The sequence below is a fragment of the Vicugna pacos genome, unplaced genomic scaffold (assembly GCF_048564905.1).
Source record: "Vicugna pacos unplaced genomic scaffold, VicPac4 scaffold_19, whole genome shotgun sequence".
NCBI lineage: Eukaryota > Metazoa > Chordata > Mammalia > Artiodactyla > Camelidae > Vicugna > Vicugna pacos.
In genome coordinates, this window is record NW_027328740.1 from 49,135,792 (window position 1) to 49,162,333 (window position 26,542).

A 26,542-nucleotide genomic window follows, 5' to 3' on the forward strand; every position below is an offset into this window, starting at 1 on the left:
CAGATCTTCCACTGTCTGCCCTTTCAGGTTCTGGAAACTGACCCGTGAACTCAGGTCTTTGGGCAGCAGCAGTATCTCGAACTGACACAGCTTCCCGGACCAAAGACCTAAGCCAAGCTCCACAGAGGGCGGCAGCCCCTCCATCGCACTGATCCACCCACAGAACTCTGCCCGGTTACCTAGGATCCACCAGCCACAACAAGCCTCGCGGTACACACCAACATTCCACCTGGAATCCAACCGCTAACTGCCATCCCCAATGGCTGCTGCATCTTGTCAGTGCTGGGGGAGGGGCTGCATCCGACGAGAGGTTCCTAAGGTAAATGTGATTCTACCCACTAGCGTCCCATGGGCCTTTGTTCTTCCCTCTTTCCTTTTGTTCAGATCTGTATGCACTGTAGCAACGGAGGCAAGTGTGTCCATTTTCAGTTGAATGTTTCACACGTCTTTAAACTTTCTAACAGTTCACAGTACACAGAGACCCACTAAGGGAAACTATTGTTCCTGTAATATGGGCACACCCGCAATACATAGCCGTCAGTTGATTTCTGCTGAAACACCCGCATTCACGGGACATCTATCCATTTGTTTCAAGGGGGCTGAAATTCCTAGGAATGATACAATCCCCAATGTGCACTTTACTGCCTGTCTCTTTTGATCTTAGTACACTTTTGCGGAGCTACTTTTCCTCGTTATAGGCTTGTGCCATTTCTACTCCACGTAGTGTAGTATATGGCATTCATTCATCCTGTTGGAAGACTTGCAAGTCTATATCACGGACTAGGAATCCATTGGATTCCAAATCGGCATTTGGGTTAGGTCACGATATGCTCATATGAATCAATATTTACGAATATAAATGCACGCCTCTGATTTCCGAATACAGGTGTGCTGAGTACATTCAAGCCGCGATACTGGGTCGATGCGTACTGAATGATCCTTGACATCACCTTGAGTAATTTCTTTTGAATATTCATGTTACCCTACCCTTTTTGTGTTGTTTGTTTGTTTGATTCTTTCTTGGTCTGCTTCTCGTTTGCTTTGCAAACACGTCAGGCCATGCATCTCTCCGTTTGCTTCCAACAGAGAGTCATATAAGCTGACTCCCTTAAGAGAGTGCTTCCAATCCCCTATGATTTCCTGCTTCCCTCTCCCATCTTTAGGGTTTTGATGTCCTCCTTGCCTTCTTCTTGTTTCTTCTTTTCCACTCATGCTCTTCTTGCATTTCCAATAAGGGTTTTCTTCTTTCCATTTCATCTTGCTGCTTATCCCTTCAGGGGAGAATTCTCAACCTTTCTTTTAGGATAAGTTTCGAACTGCTGAATTCTTTTAAGATTTGCAGGTCTGTGGCATTCTCTAGCTCTGCTGTTATTAGAAATGGTGGTCATGTGGCATAGGCTACCCTAGATGGCAGCATTTTGCCATTCAAGCTATGGTCTATGTCCTGGCACTCCTCCCTGTCCTGCAATATTGCTGCTGAGATAGCAGCTGAAACCCCTCTGGAGGTTCTCTTGTGACTATGTTGCTTTCCTCCAGGCGCATTTTAAATCACTGGGATGCTCATGAACTTTGTTGATTTGGATCATACAGCTGCTGCTAAGTCTATTGGGATTCCACCTCTTTTGGACGCTGTGTACTTCCTGAATTCGCCTAGATGATTCTATCTTGGCTTTCAGCAAGTTTCAGTCTGATTTTTCTACACATAACTTTTCAAACATTGTTTGTTTCTTTATCTCTTGCTTTTCCATCTGGGACTCTTTCGAATTTTAGTCTTTCATGCCTTGTCTTCAACCAGGATTCAACAGCAATGTTTTCATTGGTTTGCACTTGCTTTCCTATGTGTGCTTCTGACCGAGGGATTTCTGTTCCCCTGTCTTCAAAGTCATTCACGCGTCCCTCTGCAATATCTCGTCTGCTTAGGACGGAATGTTAGCCCTGATATTTTCTCATCCACTGAGTTTTCTGATATTATTTGGCTCGTCTTTAGGCTTTCTCTTCCCCTTTTCTGGTATTCTGCCTTTTGTGATTCTGAGACACTGTTGTTCTTCAGTGTTTCCCTCACCTCCATTTTCAATACTTGCTCTGGAGAGCGTTTTGCAGTCTAGTTGTCTGAAAGCTTATCTTTAGGGCCTTCAATCTCTTTGGAACTGAAAATGGTACTTCCTTTTCCTTTTACTGTATTTCTTCATCTCTACTGGTCAGGTAATTTCAGGTATCTAATGTAGACTTCTAGGGCTTGGTTAAGTGAAAACTTTAGACACTTGGCTCTACACAATTGCATGGGATTTCTGTGAGGACAAATTTTCCTAGACATTGATGCCATGTCCTGTTCCTGTGTGTGTTGTCTGGTCTATCTCCAATTGCTGGTGTTGCCTTTGTTGTGATGAACCCCCCATACTATTTCGATTAGGATAACCTCATTTTGATTACGCTTATCTCACAAATCTGAAAGAGCACAGGACACTTCCTCTGGTGGAAATGGAGCTTCTAAAGGTTCTCAGCTCTGCATTCTACTCTCTGTTATTTTGGAGTGTTTCCAGAAGAGCAGAGTGTGAGTGCGCTTGTGCTTTGTAGTGCCACGGGAATGTCCCACTGAAACCAGTTCTTCCAAGAGCTTCTCTGTCTACAGAAACACCAGTGGAAGCATATCTATGGATGTCACACATCAGGGCCTGCTGGAATGATCCCGCAGCCCGAACTTGGTGTCCTCGCTGCCGAACCGTGCCGGTGCCATCCAAAATGTAGCATCCGCTTTTGAGAGATAAACTGAAGGAAATCCTTCCTCTTCTCACGCTGTGGTCTTGGACCACACTTCCTTGTCCTCTCATCCTTGTGGCACGGGTGCACGAAGCCAACCACAGAGCTGTTGCACATCCTGTGCCTCAAACCAAACCATAATCACAGCCCAGGTTATGAATGTAGCAGATCCTAAGGCTTTTCATTCTGAATTCAAACCCAAGGTCCCCTGGATCCCTCAGACCCGATGCACAATATCTCTGATTCAGCCCCACACATGCTCTATTGGCAAAATGCCAAATTGGTCTCTGGTCCTGCAGATGCACTGGGTGTGGCCATGGGACATATCGATAATTTCAACTGCGCGCGCCAGGGTGGTTGCTTGCTCATTGGGGTCCCAGGTCGGTTTGCTCTCTTGATAGGACCCACCACATCCCACAACGCACTCCGGATCCCTGAGACTCAGCGTGTGCCACCATCCGTAGCCCTATCCCTCCCTGAACGCTGCCTCTGCTACCTCAAATTTGGCAGCTCGGAGCTTGGTCTCAGAATCAACTGTGGGGATATTTTGCACTGGATTCTTTGAGATCTGTCAGCCAAGCATCTGCTATGCACTCTTCTAACACTCAGCACATCACCTTCAATCCCATGTCTCCTGTCCGCTTGAGAGTGTGCGTCCAAGTTAAAGAGAGTTTCACCTTTACTGCTCCATCAACAGGGCTCAGACCATGCACTGGTATCCATTCCCTGCTTTTCCTTCTCCTGCTTCCAGGTGTTCTGAGGCCTCATCCTGTCTTTGGAAGTAACAGACCTCTCTTCGTCAAGTGTCCTGTGCCAAGGGCTGGGTGAGTGGATGTTTCCATTGCTGTGTTCATGGGAGCGAGTGAGCGCAGGTTGCACTGCTTCTCTGTCAACTGGGCATCGATGAATCAACACTTTCCAGATACATTTCACAGAAATGTGATTTCTTTTTATCTCTTTGTTTCTATACAGCCGTGGTGGGAGGGATTGTCCGAAGACTCCAGTTTTGACATTGTGTTGATATCTCATTTGCAGTCTTTAAAAATTTAATAGAATTGATATAAATGTTTTGGGAGTTATACGAAAATGAAGTTAGTTTCTGAAACATACTAAATCGACCTAGAAGCCAGACTTGTCAATTTCGGTAACATTTTGTCAGCTCTAAGGAAAACATAGACAGATAGAATGCAAACTAGCAGTCCGAACTGTTAAAGGGGTCATGTCAGCTCTTTACTGTTGAAGCCTCCGAAACCAACAGGAACCATGAAATAACTAATGGAAACATGAAATAACCCCCAAGCTTGGATTCCCTTGTGCATGTGGTGCCCTTTACTCCCGATGACACCTACTGGTCAATGTTGGCATTTCAAGGTGTAACATCCCTCTCAAGGAAAATACAAGAGGAAACGAACTAAATATATACATTTAGCTTTGAATCCAAAGAACCTAGAGGCATTATAGCTATGAGAACCCTGCTGCAGCTATGCTAGGCTACTGAGAACCAGGTGTTCTTCTATCAGTGATGAGAACGCTTAATCATCCGATCATGTTGGGTAAAGCACTTGAATGCAACCAAGTCTGCACCCCCATGATAGATTGCCCCCGGGGGCTTGACTCAATTGAAAGACGGTCCACATAAGCTGTGTCTTTCATGTCATTGGCGACTTTTACAGTTCCGTTCACTATCTGACTTCTAATATTTACCTAGACTGTCTTGAAAAACGGAGGCCTAATACAGATTCAAGTTCAGTCAAAGATTCCCCTCACTTACCACACTCCCTTCACCCCAGAGAGGACATAATCCCAGCATTTGCTGAATCTAGCGGAAGGCCATCGTTTCTTTGTGGGAGCTAAGTATTCAATTCCTATCTATTTCATACGAGAGTATTTGACCTTTATGGGGTTCCCTGTTGTTCACAGAGGATGAAGCTAGAGGAACTCTGATTCTAGGAGGGGCTTGCTCTTCTCTTACTGGCTTCATTGCAGCTCAGGTACTGATCCCTCAAAATGGATGCCTGAGTGGAGGGGAGGGAAGAGCAAGTGCTTGATAGCTAGGCCCAAACCTGGGAAAAGGCTTACCTGGGCTTGGTGCACTTTGATCTGAATGGCTTGGAATTGCCCCTTGGGTCGTGTGGATTATCTGACCTCTTTCAAGAACATGAGCGTTTTTATCATCTCTGCCATCTCTTCTCTTTAGACGTCAGGGATCTTGGACCCGTTCTTGGAGCAGAGAATTGAGGAACTTCCTCCAGTCCACGGTGGCCCTCCGTAGGTTTCTGCTAGTATCAGCGAGGTTCAATATGTCTCATGAATGCCTTTCGAGCCTGCTATCCTCTACAGCTGTCTCCAGGCCAGTATTCTCTATTGTAGCAGAACATCTCTCATCAATGTGTTCGCATCTCTCCTCAATCCGTGCAGCCATGTTTTCGGCCAGCTTCTCTTCGTGTCTCCCATAAAGTCGACTTCAACAGGACTGGGCAAGTCTGAAAGGACCTCGGAGCCTCTCCAGTAAGCTGAAGACAGGCAGATCTTCCACTGTCTGCCCTTTCAGGTTCTGGAAACTGACCCGTGAACTCAGGTCTTTGGGCAGCAGCAGTATCTCGAACTGACACAGCTTCCCGGACCAAAGACCTAAGCCAAGCTCCACAGAGGGCGGCAGCCCCTCCATCGCACTGATCCACCCACAGAACTCTGCCCGGTTACCTAGGATCCACCAGCCACAACAAGCCTCGCGGTACACACCAACATTCCACCTGGAATCCAACCGCTAACTGCCATCCCCAATGGCTGCTGCATCTTGTCAGTGCTGGGGGAGGGGCTGCATCCGACGAGAGGTTCCTAAGGTAAATGTGATTCTACCCACTAGCGTCCCATGGGCCTTTGTTCTTCCCTCTTTCCTTTTGTTCAGATCTGTATGCACTGTAGCAACGGAGGCAAGTGTGTCCATTTTCAGTTGAATGTTTCACACGTCTTTAAACTTTCTAACAGTTCACAGTACACAGAGACCCACTAAGGGAAACTATTGTTCCTGTAATATGGGCACACCCGCAATACATAGCCGTCAGTTGATTTCTGCTGAAACACCCGCATTCACGGGACATCTATCCATTTGTTTCAAGGGGGCTGAAATTCCTAGGAATGATACAATCCCCAATGTGCACTTTACTGCCTGTCTCTTTTGATCTTAGTACACTTTTGCGGAGCTACTTTTCCTCGTTATAGGCTTGTGCCATTTCTACTCCACGTAGTGTAGTATATGGCATTCATTCATCCTGTTGGAAGACTTGCAAGTCTATATCACGGACTAGGAATCCATTGGATTCCAAATCGGCATTTGGGTTAGGTCACGATATGCTCATATGAATCAATATTTACGAATATAAATGCACGCCTCTGATTTCCGAATACAGGTGTGCTGAGTACATTCAAGCCGCGATACTGGGTCGATGCGTACTGAATGATCCTTGACATCACCTTGAGTAATTTCTTTTGAATATTCATGTTACCCTACCCTTTTTGTGTTGTTTGTTTGTTTGATTCTTTCTTGGTCTGCTTCTCGTTTGCTTTGCAAACACGTCAGGCCATGCATCTCTCCGTTTGCTTCCAACAGAGAGTCATATAAGCTGACTCCCTTAAGAGAGTGCTTCCAATCCCCTATGATTTCCTGCTTCCCTCTCCCATCTTTAGGGTTTTGATGTCCTCCTTGCCTTCTTCTTGTTTCTTCTTTTCCACTCATGCTCTTCTTGCATTTCCAATAAGGGTTTTCTTCTTTCCATTTCATCTTGCTGCTTATCCCTTCAGGGGAGAATTCTCAACCTTTCTTTTAGGATAAGTTTCGAACTGCTGAATTCTTTTAAGATTTGCAGGTCTGTGGCATTCTCTAGCTCTGCTGTTATTAGAAATGGTGGTCATGTGGCATAGGCTACCCTAGATGGCAGCATTTTGCCATTCAAGCTATGGTCTATGTCCTGGCACTCCTCCCTGTCCTGCAATATTGCTGCTGAGATAGCAGCTGAAACCCCTCTGGAGGTTCTCTTGTGACTATGTTGCTTTCCTCCAGGCGCATTTTAAATCACTGGGATGCTCATGAACTTTGTTGATTTGGATCATACAGCTGCTGCTAAGTCTATTGGGATTCCACCTCTTTTGGACGCTGTGTACTTCCTGAATTCGCCTAGATGATTCTATCTTGGCTTTCAGCAAGTTTCAGTCTGATTTTTCTACACATAACTTTTCAAACATTGTTTGTTTCTTTATCTCTTGCTTTTCCATCTGGGACTCTTTCGAATTTTAGTCTTTCATGCCTTGTCTTCAACCAGGATTCAACAGCAATGTTTTCATTGGTTTGCACTTGCTTTCCTATGTGTGCTTCTGACCGAGGGATTTCTGTTCCCCTGTCTTCAAAGTCATTCACGCGTCCCTCTGCAATATCTCGTCTGCTTAGGACGGAATGTTAGCCCTGATATTTTCTCATCCACTGAGTTTTCTGATATTATTTGGCTCGTCTTTAGGCTTTCTCTTCCCCTTTTCTGGTATTCTGCCTTTTGTGATTCTGAGACACTGTTGTTCTTCAGTGTTTCCCTCACCTCCATTTTCAATACTTGCTCTGGAGAGCGTTTTGCAGTCTAGTTGTCTGAAAGCTTATCTTTAGGGCCTTCAATCTCTTTGGAACTGAAAATGGTACTTCCTTTTCCTTTTACTGTATTTCTTCATCTCTACTGGTCAGGTAATTTCAGGTATCTAATGTAGACTTCTAGGGCTTGGTTAAGTGAAAACTTTAGACACTTGGCTCTACACAATTGCATGGGATTTCTGTGAGGACAAATTTTCCTAGACATTGATGCCATGTCCTGTTCCTGTGTGTGTTGTCTGGTCTATCTCCAATTGCTGGTGTTGCCTTTGTTGTGATGAACCCCCCATACTATTTCGATTAGGATAACCTCATTTTGATTACGCTTATCTCACAAATCTGAAAGAGCACAGGACACTTCCTCTGGTGGAAATGGAGCTTCTAAAGGTTCTCAGCTCTGCATTCTACTCTCTGTTATTTTGGAGTGTTTCCAGAAGAGCAGAGTGTGAGTGCGCTTGTGCTTTGTAGTGCCACGGGAATGTCCCACTGAAACCAGTTCTTCCAAGAGCTTCTCTGTCTACAGAAACACCAGTGGAAGCATATCTATGGATGTCACACATCAGGGCCTGCTGGAATGATCCCGCAGCCCGAACTTGGTGTCCTCGCTGCCGAACCGTGCCGGTGCCATCCAAAATGTAGCATCCGCTTTTGAGAGATAAACTGAAGGAAATCCTTCCTCTTCTCACGCTGTGGTCTTGGACCACACTTCCTTGTCCTCTCATCCTTGTGGCACGGGTGCACGAAGCCAACCACAGAGCTGTTGCACATCCTGTGCCTCAAACCAAACCATAATCACAGCCCAGGTTATGAATGTAGCAGATCCTAAGGCTTTTCATTCTGAATTCAAACCCAAGGTCCCCTGGATCCCTCAGACCCGATGCACAATATCTCTGATTCAGCCCCACACATGCTCTATTGGCAAAATGCCAAATTGGTCTCTGGTCCTGCAGATGCACTGGGTGTGGCCATGGGACATATCGATAATTTCAACTGCGCGCGCCAGGGTGGTTGCTTGCTCATTGGGGTCCCAGGTCGGTTTGCTCTCTTGATAGGACCCACCACATCCCACAACGCACTCCGGATCCCTGAGACTCAGCGTGTGCCACCATCCGTAGCCCTATCCCTCCCTGAACGCTGCCTCTGCTACCTCAAATTTGGCAGCTCGGAGCTTGGTCTCAGAATCAACTGTGGGGATATTTTGCACTGGATTCTTTGAGATCTGTCAGCCAAGCATCTGCTATGCACTCTTCTAACACTCAGCACATCACCTTCAATCCCATGTCTCCTGTCCGCTTGAGAGTGTGCGTCCAAGTTAAAGAGAGTTTCACCTTTACTGCTCCATCAACAGGGCTCAGACCATGCACTGGTATCCATTCCCTGCTTTTCCTTCTCCTGCTTCCAGGTGTTCTGAGGCCTCATCCTGTCTTTGGAAGTAACAGACCTCTCTTCGTCAAGTGTCCTGTGCCAAGGGCTGGGTGAGTGGATGTTTCCATTGCTGTGTTCATGGGAGCGAGTGAGCGCAGGTTGCACTGCTTCTCTGTCAACTGGGCATCGATGAATCAACACTTTCCAGATACATTTCACAGAAATGTGATTTCTTTTTATCTCTTTGTTTCTATACAGCCGTGGTGGGAGGGATTGTCCGAAGACTCCAGTTTTGACATTGTGTTGATATCTCATTTGCAGTCTTTAAAAATTTAATAGAATTGATATAAATGTTTTGGGAGTTATACGAAAATGAAGTTAGTTTCTGAAACATACTAAATCGACCTAGAAGCCAGACTTGTCAATTTCGGTAACATTTTGTCAGCTCTAAGGAAAACATAGACAGATAGAATGCAAACTAGCAGTCCGAACTGTTAAAGGGGTCATGTCAGCTCTTTACTGTTGAAGCCTCCGAAACCAACAGGAACCATGAAATAACTAATGGAAACATGAAATAACCCCCAAGCTTGGATTCCCTTGTGCATGTGGTGCCCTTTACTCCCGATGACACCTACTGGTCAATGTTGGCATTTCAAGGTGTAACATCCCTCTCAAGGAAAATACAAGAGGAAACGAACTAAATATATACATTTAGCTTTGAATCCAAAGAACCTAGAGGCATTATAGCTATGAGAACCCTGCTGCAGCTATGCTAGGCTACTGAGAACCAGGTGTTCTTCTATCAGTGATGAGAACGCTTAATCATCCGATCATGTTGGGTAAAGCACTTGAATGCAACCAAGTCTGCACCCCCATGATAGATTGCCCCCGGGGGCTTGACTCAATTGAAAGACGGTCCACATAAGCTGTGTCTTTCATGTCATTGGCGACTTTTACAGTTCCGTTCACTATCTGACTTCTAATATTTACCTAGACTGTCTTGAAAAACGGAGGCCTAATACAGATTCAAGTTCAGTCAAAGATTCCCCTCACTTACCACACTCCCTTCACCCCAGAGAGGACATAATCCCAGCATTTGCTGAATCTAGCGGAAGGCCATCGTTTCTTTGTGGGAGCTAAGTATTCAATTCCTATCTATTTCATACGAGAGTATTTGACCTTTATGGGGTTCCCTGTTGTTCACAGAGGATGAAGCTAGAGGAACTCTGATTCTAGGAGGGGCTTGCTCTTCTCTTACTGGCTTCATTGCAGCTCAGGTACTGATCCCTCAAAATGGATGCCTGAGTGGAGGGGAGGGAAGAGCAAGTGCTTGATAGCTAGGCCCAAACCTGGGAAAAGGCTTACCTGGGCTTGGTGCACTTTGATCTGAATGGCTTGGAATTGCCCCTTGGGTCGTGTGGATTATCTGACCTCTTTCAAGAACATGAGCGTTTTTATCATCTCTGCCATCTCTTCTCTTTAGACGTCAGGGATCTTGGACCCGTTCTTGGAGCAGAGAATTGAGGAACTTCCTCCAGTCCACGGTGGCCCTCCGTAGGTTTCTGCTAGTATCAGCGAGGTTCAATATGTCTCATGAATGCCTTTCGAGCCTGCTATCCTCTACAGCTGTCTCCAGGCCAGTATTCTCTATTGTAGCAGAACATCTCTCATCAATGTGTTCGCATCTCTCCTCAATCCGTGCAGCCATGTTTTCGGCCAGCTTCTCTTCGTGTCTCCCATAAAGTCGACTTCAACAGGACTGGGCAAGTCTGAAAGGACCTCGGAGCCTCTCCAGTAAGCTGAAGACAGGCAGATCTTCCACTGTCTGCCCTTTCAGGTTCTGGAAACTGACCCGTGAACTCAGGTCTTTGGGCAGCAGCAGTATCTCGAACTGACACAGCTTCCCGGACCAAAGACCTAAGCCAAGCTCCACAGAGGGCGGCAGCCCCTCCATCGCACTGATCCACCCACAGAACTCTGCCCGGTTACCTAGGATCCACCAGCCACAACAAGCCTCGCGGTACACACCAACATTCCACCTGGAATCCAACCGCTAACTGCCATCCCCAATGGCTGCTGCATCTTGTCAGTGCTGGGGGAGGGGCTGCATCCGACGAGAGGTTCCTAAGGTAAATGTGATTCTACCCACTAGCGTCCCATGGGCCTTTGTTCTTCCCTCTTTCCTTTTGTTCAGATCTGTATGCACTGTAGCAACGGAGGCAAGTGTGTCCATTTTCAGTTGAATGTTTCACACGTCTTTAAACTTTCTAACAGTTCACAGTACACAGAGACCCACTAAGGGAAACTCTTGTTCCTGTAATATGGGCACACCCGCAATACATAGCCGTCGGTTGATTTCTGCTGAAACACCCGCATTCACGGGACATCTATCCATTTGTTTCAAGGGGGCTGAAATTCCTAGGAATGATACAATCCCCAGTGTGCACTTTACTGCCTGGCTCTTTTGATCTTAGTACACTTTTGTGGAGCTACTTTTCCTTGTTATAGGCTTGTGCCATTTCTTCTCGACGTAGTGTAGAATATGGCATTCATTCATCCTGTTGGAAGACTTGCAAGTCTATATCACGGACTAGGAATCCATTGGATTCCAAATCGGCATTTGGGTTAGGTCACGATATGCTCATATGAATCAATATTTACGAATATAAATGCACGCCTCTGATTTCCGAATACAGGTGTGCTGAGTACATTCAAGCCGCGATACTGGGTCGATGCGTACTGAATGATCCTTGACATCACCTTGAGTAATTTCTTTTGAATATTCATGTTACCCTACCCTTTTTGTGTTGTTTGTTTGTTTGATTCTTTCTTGGTCTGCTTCTCGTTTGCTTTGCAAACACGTCAGGCCATGCATCTCTCCGTTTGCTTCCAACAGAGAGTCATATAAGCTGACTCCCTTAAGAGAGTGCTTCCAATCCCCTATGATTTCCTGCTTCCCTCTCCCATCTTTAGGGTTTTGATGTCCTCCTTGCCTTCTTCTTGTTTCTTCTTTTCCACTCATGCTCTTCTTGCATTTCCAATAAGGGTTTTCTTCTTTCCATTTCATCTTGCTGCTTATCCCTTCAGGGGAGAATTCTCAACCTTTCTTTTAGGATAAGTTTCGAACTGCTGAATTCTTTTAAGATTTGCAGGTCTGTGGCATTCTCTAGCTCTGCTGTTATTAGAAATGGTGGTCATGTGGCATAGGCTACCCTAGATGGCAGCATTTTGCCATTCAAGCTATGGTCTATGTCCTGGCACTCCTCCCTGTCCTGCAATATTGCTGCTGAGATAGCAGCTGAAACCCCTCTGGAGGTTCTCTTGTGACTATGTTGCTTTCCTCCAGGCGCATTTTAAATCACTGGGATGCTCATGAACTTTGTTGATTTGGATCATACAGCTGCTGCTAAGTCTATTGGGATTCCACCTCTTTTGGACGCTGTGTACTTCCTGAATTCGCCTAGATGATTCTATCTTGGCTTTCAGCAAGTTTCAGTCTGATTTTTCTACACATAACTTTTCAAACATTGTTTGTTTCTTTATCTCTTGCTTTTCCATCTGGGACTCTTTCGAATTTTAGTCTTTCATGCCTTGTCTTCAACCAGGATTCAACAGCAATGTTTTCATTGGTTTGCACTTGCTTTCCTATGTGTGCTTCTGACCGAGGGATTTCTGTTCCCCTGTCTTCAAAGTCATTCACGCGTCCCTCTGCAATATCTCGTCTGCTTAGGACGGAATGTTAGCCCTGATATTTTCTCATCCACTGAGTTTTCTGATATTATTTGGCTCGTCTTTAGGCTTTCTCTTCCCCTTTTCTGGTATTCTGCCTTTTGTGATTCTGAGACACTGTTGTTCTTCAGTGTTTCCCTCACCTCCATTTTCAATACTTGCTCTGGAGAGCGTTTTGCAGTCTAGTTGTCTGAAAGCTTATCTTTAGGGCCTTCAATCTCTTTGGAACTGAAAATGGTACTTCCTTTTCCTTTTACTGTATTTCTTCATCTCTACTGGTCAGGTAATTTCAGGTATCTAATGTAGACTTCTAGGGCTTGGTTAAGTGAAAACTTTAGACACTTGGCTCTACACAATTGCATGGGATTTCTGTGAGGACAAATTTTCCTAGACATTGATGCCATGTCCTGTTCCTGTGTGTGTTGCCTGGTCTATCTCCAATTGCTGGTGTTGCCTTTGTTGTGATGAACCCCCCATACTATTTCGATTAGGATAACCTCATTTTGATTACGCTTATCTCACAAATCTGAAAGAGCACAGGACACTTCCTCTGGTGGAAATGGAGCTTCTAAAGGTTCTCAGCTCTGCATTCTACTCTCTGTTATTTTGGAGTGTTTCCAGAAGAGCAGAGTGTGAGTGCGCTTGTGCTTTGTAGTGCCACGGGAATGTCCCACTGAAACCAGTTCTTCCAAGAGCTTCTCTGTCTACAGAAACACCAGTGGAAGCATATCTATGGATGTCACACATCAGGGCCTGCTGGAATGATCCCGCAGCCCGAACTTGGTGTCCTCGCTGCCGAACCGTGCCGGTGCCATCCAAAATGTAGCATCCGCTTTTGAGAGATAAACTGAAGGAAATCCTTCCTCTTCTCACGCTGTGGTCTTGGACCACACTTCCTTGTCCTCTCATCCTTGTGGCACGGGTGCACGAAGCCAACCACAGAGCTGTTGCACATCCGGTGCCTCAAACCAAACCATAATCACAGCCCAGGTTATGAATGTAGCAGATCCTAAGGCTTTTCATTCTGAATTCAAACCCAAGGTCCCCTGGATCCCTCAGACCCGATGCACAATATCTCTGATTCAGCCCCACACATGCTCTATTGGCAAAATGCCAAATTGGTCTCTGGTCCTGCAGATGCACTGGGTGTGGCCATGGGACATATCGATAATTTCAACTGCGCGCGCCAGGGTGGTTGCTTGCTCATTGGGGTCCCAGGTCGGTTTGCTCTCTTGATAGGACCCACCACATCCCACAACGCACTCCGGATCCCTGAGACTCAGCGTGTGCCACCATCCGTAGCCCTATCCCTCCCTGAACGCTGCCTCTGCTACCTCAAATTTGGCAGCTCAGAGCTTGGTCTCAGAATCAACTGTGGGGATATTTTGCACTGGATTCTTTGAGATCTGTCAGCCAAGCATCTGCTGTGCACTCTTCTAACACTCAGCGCATCACCTTCAATCCCATGTCTCCTGTCCGCTTGAGAGTGTGCGTCCAAGTTAAAGAGAGTTTCACCTTTACTGCTCCATCAACAGGGCTCAGACCATGCACTGGTATCCATTCCCTGCTTTTCCTTCTCCTGCTTCCAGGTGTTCTGAGGCCTCATCCTGTCTTTGGAAGTAACAGACCTCTCTTCGGCAAGTGTCCTGTGCCAAGGGCTGGGTGAGTGGATGTTTCCATTGCTGTGTTCATGGGAGCGAGTGAGCGCAGGTTGCACTGCTTCTCTGTCAACTGGGCATCGATGAATCAACACTTTCCAGATACATTTCACAGAAATGTGATTTCTTTTTATCTCTTTGTTTCTATACAGCCGTGGTGGGAGGGATTGTCCGAAGACTCCAGTTTTGACATTGTGTTGATATCTCATTTGCAGTCTTTAAAAATTTAATAGAATTGATATAAATGTTTTGGGAGTTATACGAAAATGAAGTTAGTTTCTGAAACATACTAAATCGACCTAGAAGCCAGACTTGTCAATTTCGGTAACATTTTGTCAGCTCTAAGGAAAACATAGACAGATAGAATGCAAACTAGCAGTCCGAACTGTTAAAGGGGTCATGTCAGCTCTTTACTGTTGAAGCCTCCGAAACCAACAGGAACCATGAAATAACTAATGGAAACATGAAATAACCCCCAAGCTTGGATTCCCTTGTGCATGTGGTGCCCTTTACTCCCGATGACACCTACTGGTCAATGTTGGCATTTCAAGGTGTAACATCCCTCTCAAGGAAAATACAAGAGGAAACGAACTAAATATATACATTTAGCTTTGAATCCAAAGAACCTAGAGGCATTATAGCTATGAGAACCCTGCTGCAGCTATGCTAGGCTACTGAGAACCAGGTGTTCTTCTATCAGTGATGAGAACGCTTAATCATCCGATCATGTTGGGTAAAGCACTTGAATGCAACCAAGTCTGCACCCCCATGATAGATTGCCCCCGGGGGCTTGACTCAATTGAAAGACGGTCCACATAAGCTGTGTCTTTCATGTCATTGGCGACTTTTACAGTTCCGTTCACTATCTGACTTCTAATATTTACCTAGACTGTCTTGAAAAACGGAGGCCTAATACAGATTCAAGTTCAGTCAAAGATTCCCCTCACTTACCACACTCCCTTCACCCCAGAGAGGACATAATCCCAGCATTTGCTGAATCTAGCGGAAGGCCATCGTTTCTTTGTGGGAGCTAAGTATTCAATTCCTATCTATTTCATACGAGAGTATTTGACCTTTATGGGGTTCCCTGTTGTTCACAGAGGATGAAGCTAGAGGAACTCTGATTCTAGGAGGGGCTTGCTCTTCTCTTACTGGCTTCATTGCAGCTCAGGTACTGATCCCTCAAAATGGATGCCTGAGTGGAGGGGAGGGAAGAGCAAGTGCTTGATAGCTAGGCCCAAACCTGGGAAAAGGCTTACCTGGGCTTGGTGCACTTTGATCTGAATGGCTTGGAATTGCCCCTTGGGTCGTGTGGATTATCTGACCTCTTTCAAGAACATGAGCGTTTTTATCATCTCTGCCATCTCTTCTCTTTAGACGTCAGGGATCTTGGACCCGTTCTTGGAGCAGAGAATTGAGGAACTTCCTCCAGTCCACGGTGGCCCTCCGTAGGTTTCTGCTAGTATCAGCGAGGTTCAATATGTCTCATGAATGCCTTTCGAGCCTGCTATCCTCTACAGCTGTCTCCAGGCCAGTATTCTCTATTGTAGCAGAACATCTCTCATCAATGTGTTCGCATCTCTCCTCAATCCGTGCAGCCATGTTTTCGGCCAGCTTCTCTTCGTGTCTCCCATAAAGTCGACTTCAACAGGACTGGGCAAGTCTGAAAGGACCTCGGAGCCTCTCCAGTAAGCTGAAGACAGGCAGATCTTCCACTGTCTGCCCTTTCAGGTTCTGGAAACTGACCCGTGAACTCAGGTCTTTGGGCAGCAGCAGTATCTCGAACTGACACAGCTTCCCGGACCAAAGACCTAAGCCAAGCTCCACAGAGGGCGGCAGCCCCTCCATCGAACTGATCCACCCACAGAACTCTGCCCGGTTACCTAGGATCCACCAGCCACAACAAGCCTCGTGGTACACACCAACATTCCACCTGGAATCCAACCGCTAACTGCCATCCCCAATGGCTGCTGCATCTTGTCAGTGCTGGGGGAGGGGCTGCATCCGACGAGAGGTTCCTAAGGTAAATGTGATTCTACCCACTAGCGTCCCATGGGCCTTTGTTCTTCCCTCTTTCCTTTTGTTCAGATCTGTATGCACTGTAGCAACGGAGGCAAGTGTGTCCATTTTCAGTTGAATGTTTCACACGTCTTTAAACTTTCTAACAGTTCACAGTACACAGAGACCCACTAAGGGAAACTATTGTTCCTGTAATATGGGCACACCCGCAATACATAGCCGTCGGTTGATTTCTGCTGAAACACCCGCATTCACGGGACATCTATCCATTTGTTTCAAGGGGGCTGAAATTCCTAGGAATGATACAATCCCCAATGTGCACTTTACTGCCTGTCTCTTTTGATCTTAGTACACTTTTGCGGAGCTAATTTTCCTCGTTATAGGCTTGTGCCATTTCTATTCCACGTAGTGTATTATATGGCATTCATTCATCCTGTTGGAAGACTTGCAAGTCTATATCACGGACTAGGAATCCATTGGATTCCAAATCGGCATTTGGGTTAGGTCACGATATGCTCATATGAATCAATATTTACGAATATAAATGCACGCCTCTGATTTCCGAATACAGGTGTGCTGAGTACATTCAAGCCGCGATACTGGGTCGATGCGTACTGAATGATCCTTGACATCACCTTGAGTAATTTCTTTTGAATATTCATGTTACCCTACCCTTTTTGTGTTGTTTGTTTGTTTGATTCTTTCTTGGTCTGCTTCTCGTTTGCTTTGCAAACACGTCAGGCCATGCATCTCTCCGTTTGCTTCCAACAGAGAGTCATATAAGCTGACTCCCTTAAGAGAGTGCTTCCAATCCCCTATGATTTCCTGCTTCCCTCTCCCATCTTTAGGGTTTTGATGTCCTCCTTGCCTTCTTCTTGTTTCTTCTTTTCCACTCATGCTCTTCTTGCATTTCCAATAAGGGTTTTCTTCTTTCCATTTCATCTTGCTGCTTATCCCTTCAGGGGAGAATCCTCAACCTTTCTTTTAGGATAAGTTTCGAACTGCTGAATTCTTTTAAGATTTGCAGGTCTGTGGCATTCTCTAGCTCTGCTGTTATTAGAAATGGTGGTCATGTGGCATAGGCTACCCTAGATGGCAGCATTTTGCCATTCAAGCTATGGTCTATGTCCTGGCACTCCTCCCTGTCCTGCAATATTGCTGCTGAGATAGCAGCTGAAACCCCTCTGGAGGTTCTCTTGTGACTATGTTGCTTTCCTCCAGGCGCATTTTAAATCACTGGGATGCTCATGAACTTTGTTGATTTGGATCATACAGCTGCTGCTAAGTCTATTGGGATTCCACCTCTTTTGGACGCTGTGTACTTCCTGAATTCGCCTAGATGATTCTATCTTGGCTTTCAGCAAGTTTCAGTCTGATTTTTCTACACATAACTTTTCAAACATTGTTTGTTTCTTTATCTCTTGCTTTTCCATCTGGGACTCTTTCGAATTTTAGTCTTTCATGCCTTGTCTTCAACCAGGATTCAACAGCAATGTTTTCATTGGTTTGCACTTGCTTTCCTATGTGTGCTTCTGACCGAGGGATTTCTGTTCCCCTGTCTTCAAAGTCATTCACGCGTCCCTCTGCAATATCTCGTCTGCTTAGGACGGAATGTTAGCCCTGATATTTTCTCATCCACTGAGTTTTCTGATATTATTTGGCTCGTCTTTAGGCTTTCTCTTCCCCTTTTCTGGTATTCTGCCTTTTGTGATTCTGAGACACTGTTGTTCTTCAGTGTTTCCCTCACCTCCATTTTCAATACTTGCTCTGGAGAGCGTTTTGCAGTCTAGTTGTCTGAAAGCTTATCTTTAGGGCCTTCAATCTCTTTGGAACTGAAAATGGTACTTCCTTTTCCTTTTACTGTATTTCTTCATCTCTACTGGTCAGGTAATTTCAGGTATCTAATGTAGACTTCTAGGGCTTGGTTAAGTGAAAACTTTAGACACTTGGCTCTACACAATTGCATGGGATTTCTGTGAGGACAAATTTTCCTAGACATTGATGCCATGTCCTGTTCCTGTGTGTGTTGTCTGGTCTATCTCCAATTGCTGGTGTTGCCTTTGTTGTGATGAACCCCCCATACTATTTCGATTAGGATAACCTCATTTTGATTACGCTTATCTCACAAATCTGAAAGAGCACAGGACACTTCCTCTGGTGGAAATGGAGCTTCTAAAGGTTCTCAGCTCTGCATTCTACTCTCTGTTATTTTGGAGTGTTTCCAGAAGAGCAGAGTGTGAGTGCGCTTGTGCTTTGTAGTGCCACGGGAATGTCCCACTGAAACCAGTTCTTCCAAGAGCTTCTCTGTCTACAGAAACACCAGTGGAAGCATATCTATGGATGTCACACATCAGGGCCTGCTGGAATGATCCCGCAGCCCGAACTTGGTGTCCTCGCTGCCGAACCGTGCCGGTGCCATCCAAAATGTAGCATCCGCTTTTGAGAGATAAACTGAAGGAAATCCTTCCTCTTCTCACGCTGTGGTCTTGGACCACACTTCCTTGTCCTCTCATCCTTGTGGCACGGGTGCACGAAGCCAACCACAGAGCTGTTGCACATCCTGTGCCTCAAACCAAACCATAATCACAGCCCAGGTTATGAATGTAGCAGATCCTAAGGCTTTTCATTCTGAATTCAAACCCAAGGCCCCCTGGATCCCTCAGACCCGATGCACAATATCTCTGATTCAGCCCCACACATGCTCTATTGGCAAAATGCCAAATTGGTCTCTGGTCCTGCAGATGCACTGGGTGTGGCCATGGGACATATCGATAATTTCAACTGCGCGCGCCAGGGTGGTTGCTTGCTCATTGGGGTCCCAGGTCGGTTTGCTCTCTTGATAGGACCCACCACATCCCACAACGCACTCCAGATCCCTGAGACTCAGCATGTGCCACCATCCGTAGCCCTATCCCTCCCTGAACGCTGCCTCTGCTACCTCAAATTTGGCAGCTCGGAGCTTGGTCTCAGAATCAACTGTGGGGATATTTTGCACTGGATTCTTTGAGTTCTATCAGCCAAGCATCTGCTGTGCACTCTTCTAACACTCAGCGCATCACCTTCAATCCCATGTCTCCTGTCCGCTTGAGAGTGTGCGTCCAAGTTAAAGAGAGTTTCACCTTTACTGCTCCATCAACAGGGCTCAGACCATGCACTGGTATCCATTCCCTGCTTTTCCTTCTCCTGCTTCCAGGTGTTCTGAGGCCTCATCCTGTCTTTGGAAGTAACAGACCTCTCTTCGGCAAGTGTCCTGTGCCAAGGGCTGGGTGAGTGGATGTTTCCATTGCTGTGTTCATGGGAGCGAGTGAGCGCAGGTTGCACTGCTTCTCTGTCAACTGGGCATCGATGAATCAACACTTTCCAGATACATTTCACAGAAATGTGATTTCTTTTTATCTCTTTGTTTCTATACAGCCGTGGTGGGAGGGATTGTCCGAAGACTCCAGTTTTGACATTGTGTTGATATCTCATTTGCAGTCTTTAAAAATTTAATAGAATTGATATAAATGTTTTGGGAGTTATACGAAAATGAAGTTAGTTTCTGAAACATACTAAATCGACCTAGAAGCCAGACTTGTCAATTTCGGTAACATTTTGTCAGCTCTAAGGAAAACATAGACAGATAGAATGCAAACTAGCAGTCCGAACTGTTAAAGGGGTCATGTCAGCTCTTTACTGTTGAAGCCTCCGAAACCAACAGGAACCATGAAATAACTAATGGAAACATGAAATAACCCCCAAGCTTGGATTCCCTTGTGCATGTGGTGCCCTTTACTCCCGATGACACCTACTGGTCAATGTTGGCATTTCAAGGTGTAACATCCCTCTCAAGGAAAATACAAGAGGAAACGAACTAAATATATACATTTAGCTTTGAATCCAAAGAACCTAGAGGCATTATAGCTATGAGAACCCTGCTGCAGCTATGCTAGGCTACTGAGAACCAGGTGTTCTTCTATCAGTGATGAGAACGCTTAATCATCCGATCATGTTGGGTAAAGCACTTGAATGCAACCAAGTCTGCACCCCCATGATAGATTGCCCCCGGGGGCTTGACTCAATTGAAAGACGGTCCACATAAGCTGTGTCTTTCATGTCATTGGCGACTTTTACAGTTCCGTTCACTATCTGACTTCTAATATTTACCTAGACTGTCTTGAAAAACGGAGGCCTAATACAGATTCAAGTTCAGTCAAAGATTCCCCTCACTTACCACACTCCCTTCACCCCAGAGAGGACATAATCCCAGCATTTGCTGAATCTAGCGGAAGGCCATCGTTTCTTTGTGGGAGCTAAGTATTCAATTCCTATCTATTTCATACGAGAGTATTTGACCTTTATGGGGTTCCCTGTTGTTCACAGAGGATGAAGCTAGAGGAACTCTGATTCTAGGAGGGGCTTGCTCTTCTCTTACTGGCTTCATTGCAGCTCAGGTACTGATCCCTCAAAATGGATGCCTGAGTGGAGGGGAGGGAAGAGCAAGTGCTTGATAGCTAGGCCCAAACCTGGGAAAAGGCTTACCTGGGCTTGGTGCACTTTGATCTGAATGGCTTGGAATTGCCCCTTGGGTCGTGTGGATTATCTGACCTCTTTCAAGAACATGAGCGTTTTTATCATCTCTGCCATCTCTTCTCTTTAGACGTCAGGGATCTTGGACCCGTTCTTGGAGCAGAGAATTGAGGAACTTCCTCCAGTCCACGGTGGCCCTCCGTAGGTTTCTGCTAGTATCAGCGAGGTTCAATATGTCTCATGAATGCCTTTCGAGCCTGCTATCCTCTACAGCTGTCTCCAGGCCAGTATTCTCTATTGTAGCAGAACATCTCTCATCAATGTGTTCGCATCTCTCCTCAATCCGTGCAGCCATGTTTTCGGCCAGCTTCTCTTCGTGTCTCCCATAAAGTCGACTTCAACAGGACTGGGCAAGTCTGAAAGGACCTCGGAGCCTCTCCAGTAAGCTGAAGACAGGCAGATCTTCCACTGTCTGCCCTTTCAGGTTCTGGAAACTGACCCGTGAACTCAGGTCTTTGGGCAGCAGCAGTATCTCAAACTGACACAGCTTCCCGGACCAAAGACCTAAGCCAAGCTCCACAGAGGGCGGCAGCCCCTCCATCGCACTGATCCACCCACAGAACTCTGCCCGGTTACCTAGGATCCACCAGCCACAACAAGCCTCGCGGTACACACCAACATTCCACCTGGAATCCAACCGCTAACTGCCATCCCCAATGGCTGCTGCATCTTGTCAGTGCTGGGGGAGGGGCTGCATCCGACGAGAGGTTCCTAAGGTAAATGTGATTCTACCCACTAGCGTCCCATGGGCCTTTGTTCTTCCCTCTTTCCTTTTGTTCAGATCTGTATGCACTGTAGCAACGGAGGCAAGTGTGTCCATTTTCAGTTGAATGTTTCACACGTCTTTAAACTTTCTAACAGTTCACAGTACACAGAGACCCACTAAGGGAAACTCTTGTTCCTGTAATATGGGCACACCCGCAATACATAGCCGTCGGTTGATTTCTGCTGAAACACCCGCATTCACGGGACATCTATCCATTTGTTTCAAGGGGGCTGAAATTCCTAGGAATGATACAATCCCCAGTGTGCACTTTACTGCCTGTCTCTTTTGATCTTAGAACACTTTTGTGGAGCTACTTTTCCTTGTTATAGGCTTGTGCCATTTCTTCTCGACGTAGTGTAGAATATGGCATTCATTCATCCTGTTGGAAGACTTGCAAGTCTATATCACGGACTAGGAATCCATTGGATTCCAAATCGGCATTTGGGTTAGGTCACGATATGCTCATATGAATCAATATTTACGAATATAAATGCACGCCTCTGATTTCCGAATACAGGTGTGCTGAGTACATTCAAGCCGCGATACTGGGTCGATGCGTACTGAATGATCCTTGACATCACCTTGAGTAATTTCTTTTGAATATTCATGTTACCCTACCCTTTTTGTGTTGTTTGTTTGTTTGATTCTTTCTTGGTCTGCTTCTCGTTTGCTTTGCAAACACGTCAGGCCATGCATCTCTCCGTTTGCTTCCAACAGAGAGTCATATAAGCTGACTCCCTTAAGAGAGTGCTTCCAGTCCCCTATGATTTCCTGCTTCCCTCTCCCATCTTTAGGGTTTTGATGTCCTCCTTGCCTTCTTCTTGTTTCTTCTTTTCCACTCATGCTCTTCTTGCATTTCCAATAAGGGTTTTCTTCTTTCCATTTCATCTTGCTGCTTATCCCTTCAGGGGAGAATCCTCAACCTTTCTTTTAGGATAAGTTTCGAACTGCTGAATTCTTTTAAGATTTGCAGGTCTGTGGCATTCTCTAGCTCTGCTGTTATTAGAAATGGTGGTCATGTGGCATAGGCTACCCTAGATGGCAGCATTTTGCCATTCAAGCTATGGTCTATGTCCTGGCACTCCTCCCTGTCCTGCAATATTGCTGCTGAGATAGCAGCTGAAACCCCTCTGGAGGTTCTCTTGTGACTATGTTGCTTTCCTCCAGGCGCATTTTAAATCACTGGGATGCTCATGAACTTTGTTGATTTGGATCATACAGCTGCTGCTAAGTCTATTGGGATTCCACCTCTTTTGGACGCTGTGTACTTCCTGAATTCGCCTAGATGATTCTATCTTGGCTTTCAGCAAGTTTCAGTCTGATTTTTCTACACATAACTTTTCAAACATTGTTTGTTTCTTTATCTCTTGCTTTTCCATCTGGGACTCTTTCGAATTTTAGTCTTTCATGCCTTGTCTTCAACCAGGATTCAACAGCAATGTTTTCATTGGTTTGCACTTGCTTTCCTATGTGTGCTTCTGACCGAGGGATTTCTGTTCCCCTGTCTTCAAAGTCATTCACGCGTCCCTCTGCAATATCTCGTCTGCTTAGGACGGAATGTTAGCCCTGATATTTTCTCATCCACTGAGTTTTCTGATATTATTTGGCTCGTCTTTAGGCTTTCTCTTCCCCTTTTCTGGTATTCTGCCTTTTGTGATTCTGAGACACTGTTGTTCTTCAGTGTTTCCCTCACCTCCATTTTCAATACTTGCTCTGGAGAGCGTTTTGCAGTCTAGTTGTCTGAAAGCTTATCTTTAGGGCCTTCAATCTCTTTGGAACTGAAAATGGTACTTCCTTTTCCTTTTACTGTATTTCTTCATCTCTACTGGTCAGGTAATTTCAGGTATCTAATGTAGACTTCTAGGGCTTGGTTAAGTGAAAACTTTAGACACTTGGCTCTACACAATTGCATGGGATTTCTGTGAGGACAAATTTTCCTAGACATTGATGCCATGTCCTGTTCCTGTGTGTGTTGCCTGGTCTATCTCCAATTGCTGGTGTTGCCTTTGTTGTGATGAACCCCCCATACTATTTCGATTAGGATAACCTCATTTTGATTACGCTTATCTCACAAATCTGAAAGAGCACAGGACACTTCCTCTGGTGGAAATGGAGCTTCTAAAGGTTCTCAGCTCTGCATTCTACTCTCTGTTATTTTGGAGTGTTTCCAGAAGAGCAGAGTGTGAGTGCGCTTGTGCTTTGTAGTGCCACGGGAATGTCCCACTGAAACCAGTTCTTCCAAGAGCTTCTCTGTCTACAGAAACACCAGTGGAAGCATATCTATGGATGTCACACATCAGGGCCTGCTGGAATGATCCCGCAGCCCGAACTTGGTGTCCTCGCTGCCGAACCGTGCCGGTGCCATCCAAAATGTAGCATCCGCTTTTGAGAGATAAACTGAAGGAAATCCTTCCTCTTCTCACGCTGTGGTCTTGGACCACACTTCCTTGTCCTCTCATCCTTGTGGCACGGGTGCACGAAGCCAACCACAGAGCTGTTGCACATCCTGTGCCTCAAACCAAACCATAATCACAGCCCAGGTTATGAATGTAGCAGATCCTAAGGCTTTTCATTCTGAATTCAAACCCAAGGCCCCCTGGATCCCTCAGACCCGATGCACAATATCTCTGATTCAGCCCCACACATGCACTATTGGCAAAATGCCAAATTGGTCTCTGGTCCTGCAGATGCACTGGGTGTGGCCATGGGACATATCGATAATTTCAACTGCACGCGCCAGGGTGGTTGCTTGCTCATTGGGGTCCCAGGTCGGTTTGCTCTCTAGATAGGACCCACCACATCCCACAACGCACTCCGGATCCCTGAGACTCAGCGTGTGCCACCATCCGTAGCCCTATCCCTCCCTGAACGCTGCCTCTGCTACCTCAAATTTGGCAGCTCAGAGCTTGGTCTCAGAATCAACTGTGGGGATATTTTGCACTGGATTCTTTGAGATCTGTCAGCCAAGCATCTGCTGTGCACTCTTCTAACACTCAGCACATCACCTTCAATCCCATGTCTCCTGTCCGCTTGAGAGTGTGCGTCCAAGTTAAAGAGAGTTTCACCTTTACTGCTCCATCAACAGGGCTCAGACCATGCACTGGTATCCATTCCCTGCTTTTCCTTCTCCTGCTTCCAGGTGTTCTGAGGCCTCATCCTGTCTTTGGAAGTAACAGACCTCTCTTCGGCAAGTGTCCTGTGCCAAGGGCTGGGTGAGTGGATGTTTCCATTGCTGTGTTCATGGGAGCGAGTGAGCGCAGGTTGCACTGCTTCTCTGTCAACTGGGCATCGATGAATCAACACTTTCCAGATACATTTCACAGAAATGTGATTTCTTTTTATCTCTTTGTTTCTATACAGCCGTGGTGGGAGGGATTGTCCGAAGACTCCAGTTTTGACATTGTGTTGATATCTCATTTGCAGTCTTTAAAAATTTAATAGAATTGATATAAATGTTTTGGGAGTTATACGAAAATGAAGTTAGTTTCTGAAACATACTAAATCGACCTAGAAGCCAGACTTGTCAATTTCGGTAACATTTTGTCAGCTCTAAGGAAAACATAGACAGATAGAATGCAAACTAGCAGTCCGAACTGTTAAAGGGGTCATGTCAGCTCTTTACTGTTGAAGCCTCCGAAACCAACAGGAACCATGAAATAACTAATGGAAACATGAAATAACCCCCAAGCTTGGATTCCCTTGTGCATGTGGTGCCCTTTACTCCCGATGACACCTACTGGTCAATGTTGGCATTTCAAGGTGTAACATCCCTCTCAAGGAAAATACAAGAGGAAACGAACTAAATATATACATTTAGCTTTGAATCCAAAGAACCTAGAGGCATTATAGCTATGAGAACCCTGCTGCAGCTATGCTAGGCTACTGAGAACCAGGTGTTCTTCTATCAGTGATGAGAACGCTTAATCATCCGATCATGTTGGGTAAAGCACTTGAATGCAACCAAGTCTGCACCCCCATGATAGATTGCCCCCGGGGGCTTGACTCAATTGAAAGACGGTCCACATAAGCTGTGTCTTTCATGTCATTGGCGACTTTTACAGTTCCGTTCACTATCTGACTTCTAATATTTACCTAGACTGTCTTGAAAAACGGAGGCCTAATACAGATTCAAGTTCAGTCAAAGATTCCCCTCACTTACCACACTCCCTTCACCCCAGAGAGGACATAATCCCAGCATTTGCTGAATCTAGCGGAAGGCCATCGTTTCTTTGTGGGAGCTAAGTATTCAATTCCTATCTATTTCATACGAGAGTATTTGACCTTTATGGGGTTCCCTGTTGTTCACAGAGGATGAAGCTAGAGGAACTCTGATTCTAGGAGGGGCTTGCTCTTCTCTTACTGGCTTCATTGCAGCTCAGGTACTGATCCCTCAAAATGGATGCCTGAGTGGAGGGGAGGGAAGAGCAAGTGCTTGATAGCTAGGCCCAAACCTGGGAAAAGGCTTACCTGGGCTTGGTGCACTTTGATCTGAATGGCTTGGAATTGCCCCTTGGGTCGTGTGGATTATCTGACCTCTTTCAAGAACATGAGCGTTTTTATCATCTCTGCCATCTCTTCTCTTTAGACGTCAGGGATCTTGGACCCGTTCTTGGAGCAGAGAATTGAGGAACTTCCTCCAGTCCACGGTGGCCCTCCGTAGGTTTCTGCTAGTATCAGCGAGGTTCAATATGTCTCATGAATGCCTTTCGAGCCTGCTATCCTCTACAGCTGTCTCCAGGCCAGTATTCTCTATTGTAGCAGAACATCTCTCATCAATGTGTTCGCATCTCTCCTCAATCCGTGCAGCCATGTTTTCGGCCAGCTTCTCTTCGTGTCTCCCATAAAGTCGACTTCAACAGGACTGGGCAAGTCTGAAAGGACCTCGGAGCCTCTCCAGTAAGCTGAAGACAGGCAGATCTTCCACTGTCTGCCCTTTCAGGTTCTGGAAACTGACCCGTGAACTCAGGTCTTTGGGCAGCAGCAGTATCTCGAACTGACACAGCTTCCCGGACCAAAGACCTAAGCCAAGCTCCACAGAGGGCGGCAGCC

General features: G+C 45.9%; 5 long non-coding RNA genes across 5 annotated transcripts; all 5 read left to right on the forward strand.

Moving 5' to 3' along the window:
• Positions 1 to 106: 106 nt before the first annotated feature.
• LOC140693014 (uncharacterized) lies at positions 107 to 5,222 on the forward strand. The gene is made up of 3 exons (XR_012068662.1): positions 107 to 319; positions 3,509 to 3,581; positions 4,955 to 5,222. It is a non-coding gene; the product is annotated as an uncharacterized lncRNA (long non-coding RNA).
• A 165-nt stretch (positions 5,223 to 5,387) lies between these two features.
• LOC140693015 (uncharacterized) lies at positions 5,388 to 10,503 on the forward strand. The gene is made up of 3 exons (XR_012068663.1): positions 5,388 to 5,600; positions 8,790 to 8,862; positions 10,236 to 10,503. It is a non-coding gene; the product is annotated as an uncharacterized lncRNA (long non-coding RNA).
• A 251-nt stretch (positions 10,504 to 10,754) lies between these two features.
• On the forward strand, positions 10,755 to 15,690 carry LOC140692973 (uncharacterized). The gene is made up of 3 exons (XR_012068620.1): positions 10,755 to 10,881; positions 14,071 to 14,143; positions 15,517 to 15,690. It is a non-coding gene; the product is annotated as an uncharacterized lncRNA (long non-coding RNA).
• A 346-nt stretch (positions 15,691 to 16,036) lies between these two features.
• On the forward strand, positions 16,037 to 20,971 carry LOC140693009 (uncharacterized). Its single transcript, XR_012068657.1, has 3 exons — positions 16,037 to 16,162; positions 19,352 to 19,424; positions 20,798 to 20,971. It is a non-coding gene; the product is annotated as an uncharacterized lncRNA (long non-coding RNA).
• A 345-nt stretch (positions 20,972 to 21,316) lies between these two features.
• Positions 21,317 to 26,252, forward strand: LOC140692987 (uncharacterized). The gene is made up of 3 exons (XR_012068635.1): positions 21,317 to 21,443; positions 24,633 to 24,705; positions 26,079 to 26,252. It is a non-coding gene; the product is annotated as an uncharacterized lncRNA (long non-coding RNA).
• The last annotated feature ends 290 nt before the right edge of the window (positions 26,253 to 26,542 follow it).